General features: G+C 44.2%; 1 protein-coding gene across 4 annotated transcripts in view; it reads left to right on the top strand.

Moving 5' to 3' along the window:
- Positions 1-18,660: 18,660 nt before the first annotated feature.
- The window catches only part of LOC6900390 (putative mediator of RNA polymerase II transcription subunit 26), a 32,910-nt gene continuing 27,662 nt past the window's right edge, over positions 18,661-23,908 (top strand). Inside the window, exon 1 of one of the 4 annotated variants that reach the window (XM_033382683.1) lies at positions 18,661-19,099. The gene's annotated coding sequence lies outside the window, so the exon portion shown is untranslated. The remainder of the gene's footprint in view (positions 19,100-23,908) is intronic. The other 3 variants (XM_002134747.3, XM_033382684.1, XM_033382685.1) reach the window with 3 other exon arrangements.

A 23,908-nucleotide genomic window follows, 5' to 3' on the forward strand; every position in this document is an offset into this window, starting at 1 on the left:
TGCTGTTTTCAGGAAGTTATACCACTGAAAGAGCAACAAATCTTGCTGGTTTCAAGGACGATTAAGACTTGAATATGACAAGGAAACGTATCTTCACAATCATCATACCCTTTGCCAGTGAATCATAAGAAGAAAACTCAGAAAGGGCGTTGAAAAATGAAAACAAACAGTGAATTAAAAAAATAAAAAGGTGTGTGTGTGTGGAGAGGGGGGTGAGGGTTACCAGAACGAAAGCAACCAAATGCCAAACAAACGGCACACGACACTCCACTCCACTCGACTCTCCTTCTCTTTCTTTCATTCGGCCTGCCTCTGTCTCTGTCACACATGCGGCTGCAACAAAGCCAAGTAAGTCGTATTAAATTTAATTGGATTTGAGTGTTTACCAGCGTCCCAAGCCGTCGGCAAAGCCACAGGCAGCACCACCATCGGCCACCACCACTACTGCCACCGCCGGCAGCTAAAGCTTCTGGCAAAAATGCGTCCCACTTTTGGTTCTTTTTTATCTGTGTGTGTGTGTGTGCGTGTGTGTGGCATTGTCGCCCATTCGTATACGCGTATGTATGTATGTATGTTTTATATTTGTGTGTGTGGGGTGTTGAGTGGCAGCAAAAATTTCATACATATCACAGGTAGCAAGAGGCTTAAGCTGGATTTTATAGACATGCAGCAGAGGAGCAGCAGGCAGCCCCAGAGAGGGAGAGCGAGAGAGAGAGATAAAGAGAGTGCAATGAAAAAAACACAAATATTGCGTATACGCCAGGGCTGTCGCCGCAGGAGCAGCAGCTGCAGCACGTGGCCTGGTCCCTTAGCTCGTTGCCAGAGCAACGCTTTCATTTGTAGACCAAAAGACCAATTAGCGGCATACACACACACGCACATATGTATCTGTGTATATTGCATGTGCTTTTGTGTATGTCTCGGCTATTTAGCCAGGTCTTGGACGAGCACATTCGGATATTCAAACTTTGGTGTATTAAAGTAGGATAAAGGGGAACCGTTTTCTTCAAAGACCAATGGATCTTTAGTATGAAAACTAGCCTCTGCTCTTTTTAAGATAATAGATTTTCAGCGCTCTTTGATATATATTGTAAAAAATGCGAAACTAAATCAAGCATGACCATTATTGATGAAAAATATTGAACACGGTATTTAATCTATAGCCCTGAGTTTTTTTTATGGTATCTTTATTTATAAAAAACTCAAACGGTTGGAAAGAGCTAAATTTAATTATATTATCCGGCTAATTTTCCAGCGTGTTGGAGAGCTGAGAGTCGAGAGCTAGGGCTTAAATGTTAGCATGCAAATATGATAAATCACCGCCATTATTGGGCCATCAATCAAAATTACGCGTATCCGTGTTGTCGGAGGTTATCTCTGGTAGTGTTCCTGTGTCTGTGTCTGTGTTCTGGCTGTGTGTGTGTGTGTGTGTGTGTGTGTGCCAAGTGTCTAATTGAATAACGAAGCGTGCAAATTGAGGCGCTCCCTGGTTACCCTGTCTACCCGCTCGTGTGCTATTCTGCTCGTCTGCTCGTCTGTCTGTCTATCCGAGTCCTAGAAAAAGATGGGGAGAAACAGAAGCCAGCTATCCCGGAGGCAGTTAACAACACATCCGGAGAGATTTATAGAGAGAGACAGTCAGACAGACTCTGCTGCCTCTGCTGCTGCTGCTCCACCGGAGTGCGACACTTTCAATGTCTGCGGTTTGTCCCGAAGGCGGATTCGAGCATGTTTGCCTCTGCGGCATGCCTTGCTTTTAAATTCGCCTCAATCCCGTATAGCTCACACATTAACATAGTTTTTTAGCATCGGGTATGCAAATGCCGCTGGAGGTTTACCAGGTGCAACTGCCACCCAATCCACTCTATCCTACACCCAGACTGACAGCTCTCAGAGACTGAGAATCTACCAGAGCAGTACATTGGGGGAAATTGTTGCTCTATCGAGATCGAAATACTAATACCAATTTGAATCATTTGAACTCTATTATTTGTACAGGAATTGTAAACGATGAGAAAGGAATCGCTTATGAAGGGAAAGCTAATGGCTTCGTTGAAAAGAGGAACTTTTTTTGGGTTTCACAGAAGATCTCTTCAACTCCTTTTGACTGAAGTTAGTTTCTCGTTTTGAATTCCAAAGAAAAGAATATTATTGTTAAGTTTCTGTCAGTGTATATTCTATCGTTTCTGTTATATTTACTGTTACACGTTGGTTTTTAATCCCGTTGCATTTGATTGTATGCAGTTTGCTGCAAAAAAGTAATTTAGAGAGAAACTCTTGCTCTCTTGCTCACTTCTCATAGTCTCTTTCTCAGTGTCTTCCTGCCTTGTTCCCTTCGTCCCTTCGTCCCTACTTTCTGCTTTCTTCCTTCCGTTTCCACTCTCGTTTGCTTCTGTTTAATTTGCAGCATGTCAAAAAGTATGTGCATGTTCGTATCTTTGTATGCATATAATTATTGCATTTCTCGCACGTTCCGGGACCCCTTCCTCCAAGCCTCCCTCCGAGAAAGGGGAGCTGGAGGGACAGTCCCCTTCACCGTCTGTTTGCCTTGCATTTGGCAAATGGCACACATTTTCCGCTTTTCCACTGCCGCAGCCGCTGTCTTTCCCTGGCTCTCATTATGCTTCACCATTGCGCTGTCACTGTGTCTGCTCTCTTTTTGTTTTGCTGTAAGTATTTTTTAATGATACATAAACTAAAAAGATACAAACACACACACACATGAGGGATACTCTTTGTGTGTGCGGACTGCCAACTCGTCTAAATTATTTACACATCCGTTTTGCATTTTCCTCGAGTTTGTTTGTTTGGTTGTTTCGTTTCGTTTCGTTTCGTTTCGCTTGGTTCGCGCCACGCATGGCCTGCACTCGAAGCATTTCCACTTGGCATTTTCTTTTTTTTTTTGTTCTTTCCACCCCGCTTTTGGCCACATTGTTCCCTCATTTACAGCTCAACACTTTCTGTGTGTCATTGTGGTGTCTGTCTGTGGTCCTCGGATGGGTGCTGCTTCCTTCTTTTCCGCTGCCGCAGCCGTTGCGTGCCACTGCCACTGCCACATAGTACCCGTAATGAATGCGATTTTTACAGTTGCCTTTTGTTTTCTGCATTGAGTGGCGGTTGCCTTGAGAATGCGGTTTGGTAGAGACATAGAAACACTTATAGAAATACTTATTAAATGAATGTATGTACTAAAAGTACCACTAATAGTACTATTTCTTCTCTGCCTTCTCGACGCCAATTCCCCAAAGTTATTTCCGCGCAATCTAGAGACCTGCCCGGAATATACCATATTCGATAAGGATTCTTCCTTTCGACGCTCGCTTGACTAATTAAAACCGCCGCCAAAAGAGCCTCAAGCCAGAGCTAAGCCCTAACCAAAAAAATAAAAAAAACCAGAAACTATACGAAAATGTTGTTAATGCCATTAGGGGCGGGGCAGAGGATCTTGGTAATAAGATTTACGGAACACTTTTGGGGCCAACAAATTGTTTTCGCTGTCGTATTTCAACTGTTTTTGGCGTCTATGGTGGTTCCTGTTTCTCGACTTCCTGCTCCTTCAGCTGTTGGTAAAAATGCCCAGGCAATTGTTACATTAGGCGCACAAAACTAACTAACTAACGGCCAGGACTGTTGCCACCCTGTGGGCCAACACTCGGACCAAGTCGGACCAAGTCGGACCGCGTCAGACAATGGCTTTAATTTAACTGTCGGAAGTGAGGCACAATGCAAAATACGAGTTGAACTTACAAGCAATTTGCCTGATGCGGGGTGCGCGCCAGGAAAGCCCAGGAGTTACGCCCATTTCTCACTCAAAGAAGGAAGATACACCCATGCATGCGGGTATATGTATGTACGAGTATGTACGGATGTGCATACGTATTTGTACACATAAATCCACGCCAACAAAAACTTGGCTGAATCGCAGCAGAACCGTTGCACGCACAGACCCAGACCCAGAGCCACAGAGAGGCCCAAAGAGGGGGGGTAGGGACTGAGAGGTAGACCTCTGTGGAGTTGGTGTTATTTTTTCTTTCGCTTCCCGACTTTTGCCTTTGCAATGTTCATTATTTTTATCTCTCTCGCAATGAATGCAAAACTACCAAACGAAACAAAAACAGCAACAACGGAGGAACCAAGAACCAAGGACCAACGACTACGGACTACGGACCACGGACTCGGGACTCGGGACTACGGAATCCAGCGTTCCTATGGCACACAGATATGCAAAACAGTTAAAGGATCCATGGCGCTCAAAATCTAGGCGTAAAGTGTGAATAACGCGTGGCAATGTGAATGAGCCGAAGGCGCTTTGAGTTAGAAGATAGAAGACCCCAGTCTCGGTGCCAGTGCTACGACAGGGAATGCAATCAGCGGAATTGTAATTTGCCCCAAAAGTGGGCAAGTTTTCGCAGCAGTGCAAATTGAGGTTTTTCCTGTAGCAAACAGAACAAAAGTCAGTTTCAGGAACGAAAGAAATGGAAGCCTTAGCGTAAACAACTTCCGCTGGTCCGGACAGGATACCCTGACCAAAAGCCCTGCTTCGCCATCATTTTCATCAGCTTTTTCTTTCATTCCAGCTCTTCTTCAGAGGCAGTCACGTCATGTTAAATGCGCTGCAAAATTGCATTAACTACGCACGCTTGTCACTTTTTGATAAGGGAATTAAATTTTGCGGTTTTACGCCCGGAGGCAACACACAGACCCGGTCCGTACCGCCACCCATTCACCAGCCGCCAAGCTATCCCTGGGTAGCCGTGTTTATGGCTTGCGATGTCAGCGGAGCTGTCAACACTGTAAGCGAGACATAGCCATCCGCATCGGCATCCGCGACGTCCTCATAGCCATCCGCATAATCGTTCTGGCTCTGGCTCTGGCTGTGGCTGTAGCTCTGGGTCGGAATTCAATTTGCGCCGCTTGGTTAGCAGGAACAAAAGGGATTCAGTGGCATACTTTTGGGGCTGAGGCATTTGAAGAATCACAGATTATGATTCGGAATGTATACTACTATTCATATGTATATAATTGAGCTGTCGATTCTCAACTTATCTTTGTGAATGCAATTGGAGGGGAGCTTGAAACGAAAAGAAAGTGGATGAATCAATGAATGAGCATCCTGTTTTAGGTATGTAAATGTCTTTGCTATTTAGAGTACAACATAATCACACCTTTTGCTAAAGCAAACCCATCTAGGCCATTGTTCTGCAACTGCAGACCAATTCCAAATCCGATTCCGATTTTCCCTCAGAGTAAATTTACATAGTAACGCAATAGCGCCAGTAGGCCGTTGCTGAGTGGATAATTACCGCAGAACCGACCCTATGAGAAAGGAAACCGCATCGTTCTGTGGCCCCTTATATGTACATATACATACGAGTATATATGTGTGTAAGTGGGCCATAAAGTAAACTTTTTTCCACGCGCTGGGTGGAAAAGTTTTTCATTTGCGGAATTAATGTGCATATGGCACGCACAAATGTCAGAAGACAGCAGCAAGAGAGATAATGAGGATATAGATAGGGGTTGTGGGCAAAGAAATCTATTCCAGAGAGGCATTTAAAAAGGCGTTGCTGCACTGCGTCAAAGTTTAATGAAATTTTGATTAATTTGATTAATTGCTGAGGCTCATAAATCATTAATTACAGAATGCGGAATATTATTGGTGCCATTGAGGCAAACCACAGGGCCAGCAGGGAGGAAGGAAGGAAGGAAGGAAGGAAGCCCCTCACTCGGGGACACTTCTCTGTGAATGATATCAGGCCCCAAAGCCCTGACCCGAAGAAATCTGCTCGGCGGGAGAACGCTTGACAAATGGCATTCTGTGGCCCTGGCATGCCGCTGAGCTGGGGGCTAAATATTTTCGTAATTACATTTCCACGTAGAGTAATTAATTTTGTCTCGCCTTGGCTGGCTTCCTTCCTTCCTCCGTCTATCCAGCAGGGCCCCCAAAGAAGGCAAATCCCCTTTCTGTTCAGACTGTTGACATTTGCCATTATATGTTGCATACTTTTGTGCGTCTCTGGTTTCTTCGAGTGCCACTGAACATTTCGGATTAGTCGTAGCACTCCCCTCCCCACCACCCTCGCATTATTATTATTACGAGTATTATTATGTTTTATTATTTTTGATGTGGCTCTTGGCCGCACTTTTCATGTAATTTTCTTGACTTGAATCTGTTTTATTGCCACCTCCGCCAGCTACTACTGCCGCTGCTGCTGCTGCTCTCGGTTTCAGCCTTTGGGGACCGCACACGTAGACCCGGCGACATAAAAACTTTTTTCTGGCCACTTAAGCCGTTAGCTGGCTGAAATTGTGGCCTAAATTATGCATCAAGGTGGCCGCCGTAAAAGCGGACCACAGTCCGGAACATGTCAAACGGGGCATATGTGTATTTAAGCATATAAAAGGCATCAGCATTAAGAATGAAGGCGTTTAGAGTCAACATTGATGGAGAATGGAGTAGTTTGAAGTCCGGAAGTTGAAGGAATTTAGGAGGTGAGGGAAAATGGTTCAGGGTTCAACTAAATTAAAATTTATAGTTGAAGGAATTTTCTCGACTTAATTAACCGCTTTACAAAGGGAAATAGTAAAAAACTTGTTCAATGAAATTTCATCATAAATGAATTATATATTTTAGTTGGAAAACCGAATTTACCATGAATAATTTATCATGCTCAAAGGTACGAGTACAGAGGAAATAGCTAAAGTCCTCTGTTCTGTTGGGAATACCATCACAATTCCACCTTTGTCTGCCACATTTGTCCCAGCCACCCCCTCTTTTGCCGGTCACCTCTCATATGCGACAACATAATTTGCTGTTAATGTACTTGGAAGTCCTCGCCTGTCCAACTGGAGCTGACAACACTCACACATGCTGCGGTAAGAGCGTAGCTGGCTGACATTTTTAAGGTCCAGGCGACACATAATTAACCCAATTAGAATGTGTGTGTGTGTCAACGCTAAGCTAAATTTATGTGAATTTTTAATTATGCTCGGACAGCAGCAGCAGCCGCAGCAGCAACAATCACAGCAAAAGGTGTCGTTTGCTGTCCGTTGGCAACCGCAAACCAAACAACAAACAGACGGACAGAAGGAGCAGCAGCCAGGAACAAGCAGGACAAACGACCTGAACTCGAACCCGAACCCGAACCAAAGCTAGAACCAGAAACAAACAGGAAAGGAAGCCTATTTTCAAAGGGTCGAAGCCTTGGATACCCTGGCAGATTCATCGTTTACATGAGGGCTTATGATCAATGGCTTATGTGGCACCTGAGAACACATTTAGTATGGTAACCTGATCTTTGCTGTGTATTAAAAAGACAGCAGATCAGAATTGGAATACCCTAGTGTAGGGTATTAATGGGGGATGGCTCTAGCCCCAGCCAGTGTTTGTTAAATGAAAAACGTAGTAAACTGTGCAGAAAACACCTGAGGATTCACCATGGCGACCGACAATGAGTGGCCAGGTGGCGTCTGCTCCAGAACCCTGCTCCTGCTCCTGCTCCAGGTCCTGCTCCTGCTCCTGGTCCTGTTCGTGCGCACCTGATGTTGTTGTAGTCAAGCAGCTTTGCCATTTCCGGGCGTGCCTTTTGTTTGCCCGTTTACCTTTTCCATTGCCATTGTTGCTGCCACTGCTGCTGCTGCTGCTGTTTCTGTTGTTGGTTTAACTGCATTGTGCCTTGTGACTTTTTGTGTGCTGCAACCGCAGATAGAAGGGAGTTGTAGAGCACTCCACTCCACTCTACCCATGGCCATCCTTGGCTGCAGGCTTGGCACCCCCCATGGCCATACCATCTCCATCGTGCAGAAGTCAGAGACGGGCGCAAAAGTTTTAAGCAAATGTTGCCAAAGTGTTTAACATTTTGTACGGTGTCAGTAGCTTCCTGTTTGTGTATGTGTGCCGCCAAGGCACCATGGGGATTCGGACCAGTACCAGGACCAGGACCAGGGCCAGGCCAGGACTAGCACCAGGACCCAGACTTGGCAAATGAACTACGACTGGAGGTGGGGCCGGCTGCAAACTGGTTAAACGTGTGGATAAATGTAAATTAAACTGAGCCTAGGCTGCTGCCAGGAGACCTGCCCGGAGACAGGTTGCAGCTTGGCAGATTGGGTGGATATTTCAGCTTGAACTCTGATCTGACCAAAATTGGGCGCGAGATGTGACCTACAGCAAACAGCACGTTTGGAATCCAAGATTCTATAAAGCTTAAAATGTATTGAAAATCATTCTAATAAGAGTCCTATAGGAGCAAAGACAACAAATCAAGATCTATATCATTGTGCTATACCATTATCTAATTTAATTTTAAAAGTCTTCTGGCTGAATTAGTAATCTGATTGTCAAGATCACTTACCTATATGAGGAATGACATAACTCTTATACTGTTTTTTATAACCGGCACTTGAAGAGTCTAGGGATACGATTACACTAGTTTTGTGGGGGATGTGGATATGTGTAACACCCAGAGGGACCGTTTCCGACCCTATAAAGTGTATATATTTTATATCATCAATAGCCGAGTGGATATAGCCATGTGTGTCTGTCCGTTCTCAGAGACTAAAACGGCTAAAGAAAGCAAATTTTAAACCCATACTTATGTGATATCACCCTGTTATAAGGGCTTTTTAAAATTTCGTTCCGTCGCCTTCCGCTCCCGCAAAGGACAAAAATCTGTGCCAACCAAAGCTTAAAAAATACGAAAAAATCGAAAAGGCAGAACCACAGAAATTGACTATATCTACCAGATTAATGAATTCTTATCATCCTCTATTTCTCTCTCTGTCTTTCTCATTCTTAATCGTGCAGGGTGCGCCCGCTGGAGGGAAGCGAGATAGCAATACAGCTGGTGTTAATATGACAAGAGAGAGAAAAAGATTGCGGAAAAATCTAAACATTATTATAAAATTCGAATGAAATACATAGGTGGATTCGTTAGGTGGAAAGATGGTAATCGGGGTTCAAGCATTAACGTAAGAACATAACTATAGGTCGTGAATCCTCTTTTCCCACTCTTTCCCTCTCATGGCAAGCAAAATTAGGAGATCCCTCCTCCACGCATCGACCAACAAATCAACTTCTCCCTCCCTTTTGCGAACAGAGATAACAAAAGATAAAGAGTGAGGAGAGCATGCGGTAGTCATGGGGTCCGATACCAATTTTTATAGGCTCCATAAATTATAATATTATAAAAATAGAGCCACTGTCCTTGCCTGTTCTTTTTATACCCGATACTTAAAATGAGTATAGGGTTATATTAGATTTGTGGTGAAAGTGGTGTGTGTAACGCCCAGAAGGCAGCGTTTCCGACCCCTTAACGTAAATATATATTCTTGATCAGCATCTATAGCCTAGTCGATATAGCCCTGTCTGTCTTACCGTCTTGTTTGCCGCCTAGTTCTCAGAGACCATAAGAGTTAGAGCAACGAAATTTTGTGTCCAGTCTTCCGCCCCACAATGGACTAAGAATTGCGCCATATTTAAAGATCAGAACGGCTTATTATTGTAGCCAGAAGGAACAAGTAAATTTTCAGTGGCTACGCCAGCCATCCACGCGCCTACTCTTTTTCTCAGATACTCTTCGTCATGCAATGTGTGCATCCTCTGACGGAGGTAAGCCCTACTGACTGAGTATCGGGTACAAGTGTAGAGCCGTGGTCATAGTTGCGACTCCCAACGTTCGCCCTCGTTTTGCACAGTGTAGAGAGGGTCACATTTCGTCAGTAAGGTCGGAACTACTGGAGCCGCCCTCTGGTCCTGTGGATGTGGGAGTGTGAGACTGAATAATTTACAACTTCCGTTCAATCTTGCCGTCGCTCTGGTGACGTTGTGTTGGGCATATTTCTGGTCATTTGGGTGCTGGATTTTGATTGCCAGGTTATGGAATTTCATTAGAAAGTTGTAGCAGAAAGAGTGGCCTGCTTAAAGACCTTCTCCTCTTTGGGTGGTGTCGCGTGTGCTGGGCAAATGAAAAGCAGACAATTCCCTATAAAATTTTATGAGCACGAAAAAGCCAGAGCATTAATTTCTATCAAGTAAGTCAGAAAGGTTGAGTGGCCTGCTCCTGGCCAAGGAGACAAAGGCCACGGCAGAGGACAGAGCACAGAGCGAGAGAGTGGCTTGCACACTCGTTTCCTCTATTTCTTTATGTTTATTTTTTTTGGTTCAAGGATAATCATCCGGCATCGCGTGCTGTTGAAATTTAAGGAGTGTATGTGATTTTTATCATGCAAACAGCCGGAAAATGACCTCCACCCTCATTTACTCGTAATCCCCCCTTTTGGACAGCACCCTGGTCGACTCCCGAACTCGCCGACTCCCCGACTCCCCGACTCTCCGACTCATACAAAGAAACGTGCTAAATGAGTAAGGTAAATGAAATTACCTGACCGAACGAGCGAACACACCTCAAAAGCAGCGGCACGGCCTGTCCGGCGAATGTCCTGCTGTGTCCTGCGTGCGTGCGTCCAGAGCGGAAATTACAAATTTGTCCGCCGCTAATGGATTTCCATTCGAAATTGCTTTGCCTTCTGATCCACTTTAAAGCTTTCTTTCAGCTTCAACAATTTTCTAAATCTTCTTCTGGCTGCCATGCCACAAAAATTAGCTGAAATATTTATGCATCCTTTGGCGGAATGTTTTGGGAAAATTAAATTTTCGCCTTCTGTTGTCAACGCGGCGCAGCGCCGCGTCATCGTCCTTGCCACAAAACGCTAACGACTACAAAATTGCAAGAAAATTACCCGTTAATGTCCAACATTTATGTCTGCCTCCCAAGACGCTCCAACGAGGAGGCGTCTGGCTGGGTTTTTTCTGCCTGGTCTGGCGGGGCTCTGATGTGGTCTGCCTCTTCGGCTCCTGCCTTTTGCAGGAGGCTCCTAGTCCAGGGCCAAGTAATCGTGGCGGAATTTCAGGCGCAAAGGCTTTTTAGGGCGGGGTGAAGCCAGAGTGAAGCCAGAGGATGGCTGAAGAAAGAAAGAAAAATAAAATAACTGGCAAAACTATTATGGCCCTTGTGCTTATTACTCGCTGACATGCAAACACCCACCTACCCGTAGAGTAGTTAGAGTGCTATCATGTCTCTGCCGGGGGTGTCTCTACACGGTGGGGAAGGGAGGCGGTAGGTGGGTGCCCAAGGACAAGGACAATGTAGGAAATGTAGCCGCTTTCAAACTCCGACTCACGTGTGCCCCGGATAAATATATGGGGAGAGCCGCAGCGAGTGGGCGAGGAAAACTTTAAGCAGCCTTCCATTAAATATTTAACATATTTTGGCATTTAATTTGCAGCACACAATAAATAATAACATGACACATAGCAGCCCTAATTTATAAGCACCAATCGAAAATCAACAGCAAAAGTGGGAAGAATGCTATGGCTAAGCGACATTTCGACATTTGGGATACCCGTTAAAAACTAAACGAAAATATACTTATGCTGATATGGGTACTATGAAAGAACATATTCTTTCTGTATGGGAAGAGTTTAAGGCCACCTGCAGGTTCCCAGACATTCCCAAAAAGGCTTCCAACATATCGCATATGCTCCGAAATCCAAGATCTAAGCTGAAATTGGTAGTACATATATCTTATAGAATTTCCTGTCTGTTGCATACATTCGTGCGATCCCAATACACCCTCTGACTGATTACAAAGAGTAAATAAAATTGCTTTTCAACAAAAACTTGGGTGAACCTGACACACATGTCGAAGAGTCATTAATAATGTAGGTGGAAGACGTCGCCACTGCGGGGGCAGCGTCAAGTGATGGTGATGGTGACGGTGGGTGGGGGAGAGCTACCCCAGCGCCTTCCAGGCGAAAAGAACACAATGAAAATCGACAGGACCAAAGTCAAACCGAATCGAAGAGAGCATAGCATAGCATAGCGCAGAGCCAGAGCCAGTGCCCCGTCCAACCCCGGATGTCAAAGGCGCCGCTTGCGACTGTCAAAGTAAATTTATGCACCCACACGCCACATAGGAATGCGGGACGGCCAAAAGTGTTTTGTAGTTCCCCGAATCTCGCATACAACTCGTGCAACCCCCTGCAGACAGGCCAACACTCCCTCAAGGACTGGGCTTGATATTTGTGGCCTGACTTTTGGTGCGGTGTCTGCAACTAATTTCAATATCATCAAAAATTAATTTCACTAATTCGATTGGAGGCACTGCTCTTAAAGCCGCTCTCCATGGTATGGTGCGGGGGGAATTCATTAATTTTTGCCAAGAACCAGGCCGTTCTTGCCACACATTCGGATACAAATTGTATCACGTGGCAATGGCGTGTGTTCGGCCACTGAATGCTGCTTGGGATAGTCGAGAACTGAGTAACAAATGGTCCAACTGAATTGGTAATTGGGCAGGCAAATTGGTACTATAACTTAAGCGAAGGAAAGCCCACTCTGTATTGACTTATGCTGCAGAAGATTATCCAAACTATCCATCGAAAATCAACAAAAATCTCCGCCACTTTTGATTCTTCTTTGCTATCAGAGTAGCATCAGAGTCAACTTAATATTTTCAACAAATTGAATTTCATTTGTCCAAGTACACGTTTTAAACGAGCTTTGCATTTGATTAAGTTTTCTATTTGCTCAGAGTAGGTTGTTCCTTTGTGGATATGCGTCTGCATATCCATACCCACAATCCCTTAATCGCATTTTTAAACCATTCCCATTCCCATGCCTCCCATCTCGGCAAACCACCTTGCCACAAGACAAGCTCGGCATTTAATTAGGTCTCGGGATAAACTCAATTCCAGATGGAAACGCAAAACGGCATATTACACACAACATTTGAGGGGAGCGTTTTTGGAGACCCGCTCTCGAAAATTAAATCTCAAGTCAAAGACTTGGTTATCCTTGGCTCTGCTGTTCCCTGCCCTTTTCTGTTTCAAATGTAAGTATTTTTTTATATTTAATTTCGCTTTATGGCCTCTGCCGCACCTTATTTCATGCGCCCCAACTCTCGGGCTGTGCAAATAAAGAAATGTTCATGTGTGAAATGGTAACTGAAATTGTAAAAATATAGGAATGGGAACATTGGATCGCCGACGACCTGTGTACCCTTGCAGAGCCATCGTTTCTGTGGAAGTCGGTTATATCGTAGTCTGTGGCTTCTTCCTCAGGGAAGTATACATGAGTAGACATCCGATCCGTATTCACGGTTTCGATCGTCTACCCCAGGCTTTAATCAGATGGGTTTCCTTGTCTTGGAGGACTTGGTCAAAATCATAATACCCTCTGCAAGGGTATGACGGGACGGGAGGTGAGGGCGTATGGAGGGGTAAGCGACTGGTGCTGGGGGGAAGCCAAACATATCCGAAGGAAGCGCCAAAAGTCACGAAGTAGGATTTTGGGGGGTGCTCAAAGAGCAGGAGGCCGGGCATGAGGGGGGAGGGGCAGGTTGTCGAGGCAAATGCGCGTTTGCCTTACACTAATTGTCTTTACAGTGCCGCGTGCGTGTGTGCGTGCGAGGGTGCGTGTCTGTGCGAGTGTGGGGAAGGGTATGCATACATTTTACGGTTGTTTAGCTACACGTATTCCCCCTCTTGCCACATGCGGCAGTTGCCTTTTATGGGCGTCATTTCCGCTCCTCTGAATGGCAGAAAGAAAACCATCTTGATTCTGGGTCCTCCTCGGCCGCAAAATTTACTTCAACATTTTGTTGGTCTGCAATGAAATGCAAATGATTTTCTCTCCTTCTCAGCCGCATTGTCGCACACCTGACCAATTATTCATGCTATTTACAGATATTGAGATATATTATGCTGAAATATTTGCATTATTCACTTAATGATCAAAAATAAACTTTTAATAAGACTCGTGATTTGCACTTCCGTTTGCGTTGACTCAACAAAAAGTTTTCATTTTCACATCAAGGAAAATTCAGTGCTTCAAGGAAAATTCAGTGCAAATACCACAAATACGAATGCATATGCAAATACAGTTCGTATCAAAAGTACACGACAGGTGTGACCGAACTGGACTTACATATAGAAGGGTTCCAAAAATGTAATTAGAAAATTAAGAGCATAACTTATTTAAGTATCTAAATGGACCGAGCAAAAACATGGCGTCGTGATATTCTGCTGGGCTTTGCAGACAATTTTTGACTCTCGATTGCATTACAGTTGTGTGACGCACTGCACGGTGCTGTAAATATTTAGAACATGTCAATCAAAAGTCTCCAACTGTGACTAGCACTGCAGGGCAGGACAGGCCACCAGGATAGGGCAGGACGGTAAAGGACGGGAGCCTGAGCAGAAGTCGTTGTCATTGTCATTTCTCCGTTTGTTTGTCATACGATTCCATTCCATTCCATTTCATTATTTTCCCTGCCCCGGAAAATTCCCAATGCCAATTAAATGCGGCTTTCACATTGTCATCCGCAAAGGACTTGGCATATGACAATGGCCCCGCAACGGTAATGAGGAGGCAGGGATACGACAGGGACACCCCCCGGACGGATCTGTTACGCTCGGTTCTGAGCTCGGATCGTCTCAGCGGGCGCTCGCATGTCCTGCCAAAGTAAATTAATTGCTGGAGCGACCCTCGACCCGGCCCGACCCAGTCAGTCCCATTTTGCTACACGTGCAACTTATGTGCAAATTAACATTATCATCAACGGGAAGGGACTGCTGCCAGGGGTTGTTCAGCGGCGGGTGCCTGTTCCAGTTTCCGGTATACCCCCTCGGAAAACACTTGCACTCGTCTTGCGTAGATTAATCGGACTGATTAACCACACGCAGCTCTCTGGTAGCAGCCTTAAGGATAGTGCTGCTATCGTCCTGCCTATTCATTATGCAATTATTTCGAATGACTCTCGTAAGTGATATTTCCTGGGCTGATGGGTTTATTTCATGCCGCCTGCGAAAATCCATGGAAATGCATTCATCACGTCAGGCGGGTATCCATTTACAATGAATGGGGGGGGTTCAATGCTGAATAAGTCAATCTTCTGTATTCCATTGAGATGGATCGGTGGGTGTTAATGAATTAGTTAAGGATCCAGCTCACTATTCTTTAGAATATCCTAAAGAAATATTCCAAATCTCTTCTTTCTTTAGTGGTATACCTTCAGCCAAAGAAAAGATGTGATAGAGAGCCCCAAGAACCCAAAAGATATTAGAAAACATTGAAAACGTCTTCTAGCCAAAATTAAGACTACAAACAATACATAAGCAACCGAATTATAGCCATACAAAAATACTCGAAGCCTTTTTAATCATTTGGAAAATATGATAATTGAGCCATTGAGGAACTGCACAAATATGCCTGCTATTCCCATATATCATCACCCAGTATTATTTACAGCCATAACAATTGAGCCTTAAAAATGCTTCGCATATTTCAGGGCCGTGGCATAAATTACAACAGCATTCTCTTGGCGCAATACACAAGAAGCGTAAAAAACCACAGAGCCACAAAGCAGCTCACTCAGGCAATCCCAGAGAGAGTATCGCTACCCCAAAGGGCCACAGGGCCACAGGGCCGGAGGGCCGGAGGAAGGCCAAGAAGTCACGGCCCGCGAATTCCCTTTGGGGCCTGGCCTGAGCTTTCTGTTGTTTTCGAATGTATTAATTGCTGCAAATAAAAGACAGATTTATTGTACGTGTTCGAGTGGCTGAAGCGAGGGGCGAAACAAAGGTTATGCCTGCACACTAAAATGTAATTGGACCGATCTCCAGGATGCCCCTAATGGAAAAACCTTCATTGAGGTGGAGACAATTGATTGGCCATGATTATAATTTGTAAAAGGTCTGAAGTTTGAAGAGTTAATAAAGTGGGTTACACTGAACTTCCATTGCATATCTTCGCAACTGTATCTCAACTATTTATGGCCCTGTGTTCCGTGGTACTTTGTCTTTAGTTCCTACTATTTTTTCATTGAAAAGAATACGCAAGTAAATTGTAATTAATGGCAGTGGCCCAGTGTAACAATAAACAGCAACAATTTGGCCAAAGGGAAAGCATGGAGGGGAAAATGAGTGAGATATAAAATAAAGCCAACTAAATTAATTCCTGGGAATGTGCATAAAAAATTATTTGCTCGCACGCATCAACCCAATGAAGACCCCTATCAAACAGATAGTTCTACATAAATACAGTGGGTTTCATAACGTTAAGACTACTGATATGCGTAAAGATCGAACGAGATAAAAACAGAAGGAATAAATGTATCAAATGGAATTCAATCCTCAGCAGACTCCTGCTTCCGAGGAGAACAAGGGAGATGGCATAAACGGAGCTAGCAATCCTTACAGTTCTGAAACGCACTGTACAAGTACATGTCTATATATCTGCATAGTCAGTCGCTGCTGCTTTCAGACTATTTGGCAATGAACCAAAAATACGTACAGGTGCGAAAAGTCTGTGATCACTCGGTGGCGGGACCCAGCCGAACTCTGGGAGAGCGTCATCTCATCGTGTGCCCTTTGGTGGCGCCTGCTGTCGACTTCCACAGATTTCCTCCAAAAGATCTCCGACCCCTGTCTACGTCTTGCCCCACTCCACGTTCACAGACCGAGTGCTCGCAAAGAATTGGGAGAAACGATCGAATTTGTATTCTGTGCTTCTCTGCTTCTCTGTTTCCTCCCCATCTGCCGTGGTGGTGCTTCCTATAGCAATAATATCTTATTGTTCTAGAGCACAATTCGGTTCGTCCGCTTGTTTATTTGTCTTTAGCTTTTTTGTTGTTTCTCGGCAACGAGATTTCTTTTTTGTACAGGATAATACTGCGATACTAAGGGGTATAATATACTCGATGGAAATGAGAAATTGAACGCTGAAGTTATCAAATTAAATTATTGAGCGAACAATGTGATGCGAGTGTGCAGGGGGCTTTTTCCCTGTATATTTTGTAAAATTGTTAGTCCCTGTATATGGAATATTTTCGAATAATATAATATGTTTAGCGGGTTCTACGCAAAACTATTAGATGTAGAAATGGTAGAAGAATCTTGATTAATGGGTAAATTTCTCTCGAGACAATCGTCAAAAGTATTTTTACTTGATTATTTTTGGCGTTGATTATTTTCTGCTTGGCTTTTCTTTTTCGATTTCGTTGTTGGTTGAGTATATTTTTAGTGGGGAAAAACAGCGGGCCCTCATTGTTGTTGTAAGTTGTAATTGGCCAGGGACGGTAATAGAAAATTATGCATTTTCCTCTCGATTTTATGAAGCAGAGAAAAATTCGTACATAATTAGATTCAATCAAATGAATGCGTTTATCATCACTCTTAATGAAGTAACATATTTCATATTATGATTGAATGAATCGCAAAATGTTTGACGCTTTTAAGGGTAATGGGTTATTTAATTAGCGTGTCCACTATTTAAAAATTGATTGATATTGAGTGTTAAATATTATTTTGGATGCTGGAAAAGCAACAGTATTTATTTAAAAGCAAATATTAAATCTCTGCGATAGTCAAAGTCTTGGTTTTACAACCAAATAGATTGTGTCTTTGAAGTGTTAATTATTTCCGTGGCAATAATTACTTTGAAACTTAATTTCGCCTATTATTAATGGGAATTCCCCACTCAAACTTTAATATCAAATTAATTCCCTCCCAAACGCTTGGAAACGTTGACTCAATTCCATCAGGATAATCGTTAAAAGGTAAAATACGAGCGTTGGATCATTAAAAGTGAATCTTCCTCGAGGTCATCCTGCCAACAGGTTCCTCTTTTATCTTCTGTTCATCTTCAAATTACAAATATTAACTTGATTAAGATTGTTCGAGGCACGCACCGTTGGCCACGCCCCCAGTGTGTCAAACACGCTAATTTACTGTTACATTATTTAAACACACACACCCGTACACACACGAACACACTTACAATCCACACCCATAGAGAGGCGATAAAACTGAAAGGTTGTCACTTTGGGTAGCGTTAGGCGGTCGCTCTTGTTGGTTGGGATAGGCAATGGATTGGCTATAGGCGGCGGCAGGGCAGAGCACTGGGGGGAGGCCCAAAAGAAAAACAACAAAGAAAACTGGCGAATGGTACAGCAGGGCGCATGAGCAATATTAGCTGGCAACATTTGGCCAGCAGCATGTTGCAAAGCTATGAAATATTTTCGCCTTGTGGAATGAAATGTGTGATAATTTATAAGAAAATATATTACAACTAGCTTTTTTTTATAGATAATTATGCAGTCAATGCATGGGTGCTCTTTCCTAGATAGGTTTTATAATCATTTTTCATATAGAACTCATCAGATGTTGCTCCAATGCCAATGCGTTCCACAAAAGTTTCCCGCCAATTGCAGGCCAAAGCCGAAGTGTATACAAACAAACGCACACAGCCACGCACAGACATGCTCTCTAACAACCCCAAAAAGCCGCAAAGCAAACAGAAGGGGAGCCGGAGCTGGAGCTGAGGCGATGGTGATGGCATGCCCATTCGTCTGACGCTTAGTCGCTTTTCGTACGGCAAAAGCGTAAAATCTGCCAAAGCTCAACCAAAAGCCGGCTGTTCTGGCACTCCCACCCCCTCCCCACCCGTCCCCACACAATGCATACAACCGTTATTTACATTTTGTTTTGCCGGCTTTTGGCAGCACGACCACGACGACGACGACGACGACCGACAGCCGAGTGCCTGGACGAGCAGCAGCCGAGTGAACCATCGCATAGCGAAGACCTGCCTGGCCTTTACACTGCATTCGCATGTAGCCTTCGTTTCAGTTGGCAACGGCCCACACGCTGTAACGGACGTGTTTTCTCTGACAAAAAATCATCTGAAAGATCTGTTTTTGAAGAACGATTTGAGACGTTTTGAATTTTTTGAGAATAATATTTGGAATTTTGAGTGCTTGTGCCCGTGTGAGTCTGCCCAGTGCCCACTGCCCACTGTACACTGTACACTGTACACTGCCCAGTGCCGTGCTGTAAGTGTGTTTTTTTTTGAGTTATCGCGATTGCGGCTAAGTGCAATTAGTGCCACAAAATTTAGTGCAATGAATTGGGAAATTGTGTGCTCTAGCCAGGCGAATCATTAGCAAATGAATTATATCAGAAGACTCATCAAATTCGATTGAAATTCACTTGTGTGTGTGTGTGTTTTGAGAGTAAGAGTTTCGGCTCCATTCCAAGGTAATACCCTAACGTCAGACCCTATAAATATTCCCCCGAACATTTGTCACAGCAAAAACCAAAAGCAAAACCAAAACCGTTGCGCATGTTAATTAAGACAAGACATAAAAAAAGGAAAAACCAAGAGAACCAAATGGAAACGCTGAATGGGAGTGGTGCGGCAGGGGCCATTGGCAATCCATCCATCACTCAATTGCCTGTTCAGAAAACAGATTTCAGTATGTGTTCCGTTTGGCCACCCTCCACCCTCCTCTCTCCCCACACCCCACATGAAGAACTCTATCCCCATTCGTCCCATTCTTTACAGTTGTTTTTTATGCGGACAAAACAAATGTGCATTATTTTTAATTTGAAAATTGAGAGCAGAACAACAGTACTCGGTACGGCATAGAACAGCAACGACTGCACATGTGTTTCATGATTTTTTAATCTCTCTTTTGTCGGGTAAATAATTAGCTTTCTGCTAAAGCGATAAATATTTATGCAAGTGGACGCGCAGCGCACTTCTCCAAACAGATGGCTATGTGATCCACTCCCGAACCGATGTGATCGGATACGATCCGATACGATCCGATCCGATCTGGTACTTCCTAAAATCATGTCAGACTTCCCCTTGATGGAGCGGCTGGGGCTGACAGCTCTGCTTCCACCAATGAATTTGTCTATTTATCTTGATGCAATTTGTCCTGCCACGCCTTCTCAATTAACAACTGAACCAACAAACGGGCGCAAAGTCATTCCCAATGGGTTCATTCGGGGGGAAGAAGTCCCTTGTTTTGATGTTATCAGCTGAGAGACGAGTCTGAGTCTGAGTCTGAGTCTTCCTTCGTTTGTTTTTTGCATGTTGCATGTTTTGGCTAACAAAATAATTGACAAAACAAATCATTTACGTGGCGAAAGTTTTGCAGCCCTCCCGTCCACAACCCCCTTGCACCAGTCAGCGGTTAAATTGCACACGGCGGCAAGACACGCAACATGTTTGATGACATAAAAACCAACAAAAAAATAAAATTGTGCAACATTCGGGGAGGGGAGGGAGGCCGGACGAATTTCGCGCTGAAATATAAATAACAGCATAATAACGAGGCAGGCCGTCCGAGTGGAGAGATAAATAAATGAGAAAAGGAGGCAAAGACCAGAATAAAACAGAACAGAACAGAACAGCAGAGGAGAAGTAGAAGGAAGGGAAGAAAGGGCGAGGAGAACAATGGATATTTCTAGGGACAGATCGGATCTGGCTGCTAATTAAAGAAAGAGAAAAAAAAATACTATTTTCATTGTTGCAACAAAGAGATGAACGGACTTGCTGCTTCAAGTACTATTAATGATCAGAAGAAAATGAACCTAAATATTGGCCAATTGGCGGAACAGAGAAATTTATCCCTCTCTAGAACAGTATCTTTAGTTTTGCTGCTTGAATAATCCAACCAACTTCTTATGACAATATATTTAGGATGCTTAAAAACCGATTTTCAATCAATGAACAACTAATTAAAGAAGCCATTCATGAATTATAGGTGTTGTAGGTGCTTTCGGTCCCTTTAAAAATCCCAAATGAGGTGCAAAAACAAACCAAAAATCGGTTACGGTAATCAAAACAAATGCAAACGGGCATTTAACCGCAAGTTAAATCATATTATGGGCCGCCAGACCACAAAATGTTGCCTACTGTGGGGGAAACGCTGTACCCGGAAGCAGAGAGAGGGGAAAGGGGGCTGGAGTTTGTGTGTTTGGCTTGCGGCTCACAGTCGATTGCCTGATTTACGGACCCGCCCCGCAGACGGAAAGGTTGGTTCATTGCGATAGTCAACATGTTAACATGTTGTTAAACACACGGCGGCACAGGGAGCGGTCTCGGTTTATCCTCCGTATGGCCGCACGTATGGCGAGGCAGTGAAATTTTTACGGCCTGTTTTTGGTTAGAAATCCCCACATTTATGGCTATTAGTTTTTTCGGTTATTGCCGCGTCGCGTTGCTAGTGCCGATGAATATACATATATAGTTGGGGAGTTGCCTCCTACTACTACCACTGGCAGAGGAAATGGCAAACAGCAAATACTTGAATACTGTCGCAGGTCGTTTATTAAAAACGTATTTCTCCTTATTGAACGCCTCACAGGGGGCAATAGATAGGACCATTTGATGGCTATTCCCATTCCCCACCTTGAATGGGGGATCAAAAGCGTTTAACATCTGATTCTCTGGCTTGTCCTCAAGAGAATCGAATGGGACTGGTATTTCCAATTGGCAATCTTCAATGAGCGCCATTAGGCATCGTAAGACCTTTAATTTAAATGGAACTATCGAAGGATCGTTCACACAATGATAGTTTTCATCAACAAACTATCTCAAACAGGAAACGGCTTATCCTTGGCTGGAGCATATGTGCCCCGATTAGAGTTTGCAGGTGACGATTGCCCAGATAAATAGACAAACTATATAGTGCCTATGGTTTATGGCTCTGATGTATATATCGTTGATGCGTGTGAGAAAACTTTATGGCCTTTTAATTGCTTTCGGTAACTTTGTTTTGTGTTGCCTCCACAGGTCACACAGCAGATGAGGGCCCCAGCATATGCCCCCAAATCACGAAACTGATTCATCTTCAACTCTTGCCCCACTCGCAATGCTGTTTATTTATGTGCGCCTAATTTATGCGAGTAGTTCCACGTGAACGAGTTCTGTTGTGCAGCTCTGCCCTGCTCTCTTCCAGCATTGTAATAATATTATAAAAATTTCAACAACTTTGTCGTCGTCGCCCCGCCCGATATTGGGGAGAACTTCTACGCAAAACAATTTTCAATATATAATACACCTGAAACAGATCATATGGCTGGCCATACACGCAAGCGGCGGCTCACCTTCACCTCATTGCACCTTTGCCCCCTGCCCACTTTTCGCACCGCATTGCACTAGCCCCTCCTCTAGCCCCCGTTTTCACTCCCAGACCATCAAAGGACGGGAAGGGGGGTAGGGGGCCCGTCCGTCGTGTATTAACTTTTCATCTAAAACTATTCAAATCTTTTCTGCAGTCAAAATCAAATTCTATGTTTATGACGGGTCTAAGGGGAAATTCCAGGCATATTAAAGCCATCTGGCAACTGCCCTGTCTCTGCCTCTGCCTCTACACCTCTGTATCTGTGTATCTGTGCCTCTTTGCATGTGCAACTGAAATGGCAACTGCAATCTGCAGGTGCTGAGATGCCTGCTAATTTATGAGCTGTGCATTGTGTGGGTTAATGTAACAGCCAATTGCGGTTTGAGTTGAACAAGATGGCCCCCAGCCACAGCCACAGCTACAGCCACAGCTACAGCCACAGCCACATGCCCCCGCAAGGTCGTTTGCAGAGGAGCAGTGGCAAAGGAGTGAGGGCATTTGCATGCCCTATTTGGCAGCAATGGCGAAACCAACCAGAAGTAACTGAAAGTAAAAAGAGTTCAATTAGAGATTAGGGAGCACGAACCCCGGAATAAGACCAGGTCGATAATCCCACTGGTCTGGCTTCCCTCTGGCTGCCGCCTGATTAGCATTCCTTTGTGGGACAGCAGCTGTCGTGTCGTGCCGTATCGAGGGGGAAAAGAGTACGAATATTTATTTAAAAAGAACTAAAACTATTTCGAAATGTAGTTTAAACTAACAGCTGAATCGGCAGAGCTTATTTTGTACCTCTGGAATGGAATTCACTTAATCCCCATGCAATGAAAAACGTTGCAGGCGTCTGTGGAAAGTTTAAGGAAGTTCATTTTAACTAGCACTATTTCAGTAACCACTACACTTTGATTTCCTTTTTGGGCAATTTCCAAGGTTCGCATTGCTCGTAAATCTGTGAGAATCATTTGCCAAATTGCCAAACAGCCCAATGAATATTCATATGGCCAGGGGCAAGGGTCAACTCTTGAGTGTTTCTCCCACAACAAATCGCAGAAATATTACGCATACGCCATGGAGGAGGCTCATAAATATATGTGTGGCATAGAGCGGTAGTCTTTTTCCGAGCTGATTGATGCCTTCCTGCCAGGAAGTCGCTTTGGCCAATGGCGTGAAATTCACTTTCATTCGATTTGTGTTTTTATTTGGCTTCTGTTGCGTTTGCTTCTGTTGTTGCCATGCCGCGCACCTTTTGCCGAGGAGGGTTTTATTGATTCCGGCTTAAAAGACAACAAGAGAGAAAGAGCCAAAGCTATTGGCAGCTCCAAAGAGGCACGCCAAAAGCCAAATAATTAGCAAGGCAATGCTCGTAATGTTGGGCCATAAATCGAGCGTCTGACATTTCATGTCAAGGCTCGCCTGCAAATCGATTGATAAATTAATCAGAATTAGTCCTTGAAAGTGCATAATAAATATTTATAGGATCTGTATGAGCCTTCCTCCCCCCTCCCCCCTCCCCGCAGTGAACCGAAACGAATCGAGGAACAATCGACAGGCAGGCAGTCGAGGAGTGCCATGGCATGTCTCTGGTGGAAATTTTAACAATTTCCACTGCAATTTAAACGTCTATCAAGAGAAATGATGAAGAAGGAGTGGTAGCAGAGGACTCAGTGCAGCTAACAGAGTCCTTAAAGCTTAGATTAAACTGTACATGGGATATATCCACTCATATATATACTCGTATATCTGTAGAACAAATCTGTTCCATCTGTATTTGTATCTGTATCCAGCAGACAATGAAGCCACTTAAGCCAGCCGCTTGGGTGCCTCTGGGAACTCTGGCTCTGGCTCTGGTTCTGGCCCTGGCCCTGGCATTGGGAGTGCCTGACAAATGAAGACTGACATTTAGCAAACAGTTGAGTGTTCAGCGCTGGAAGAA

Source organism: Drosophila pseudoobscura, chromosome X (genome assembly GCF_009870125.1).
Source record: "Drosophila pseudoobscura strain MV-25-SWS-2005 chromosome X, UCI_Dpse_MV25, whole genome shotgun sequence".
In the NCBI taxonomy this organism is placed as follows: Eukaryota; Metazoa; Arthropoda; class Insecta; order Diptera; family Drosophilidae; genus Drosophila; species Drosophila pseudoobscura.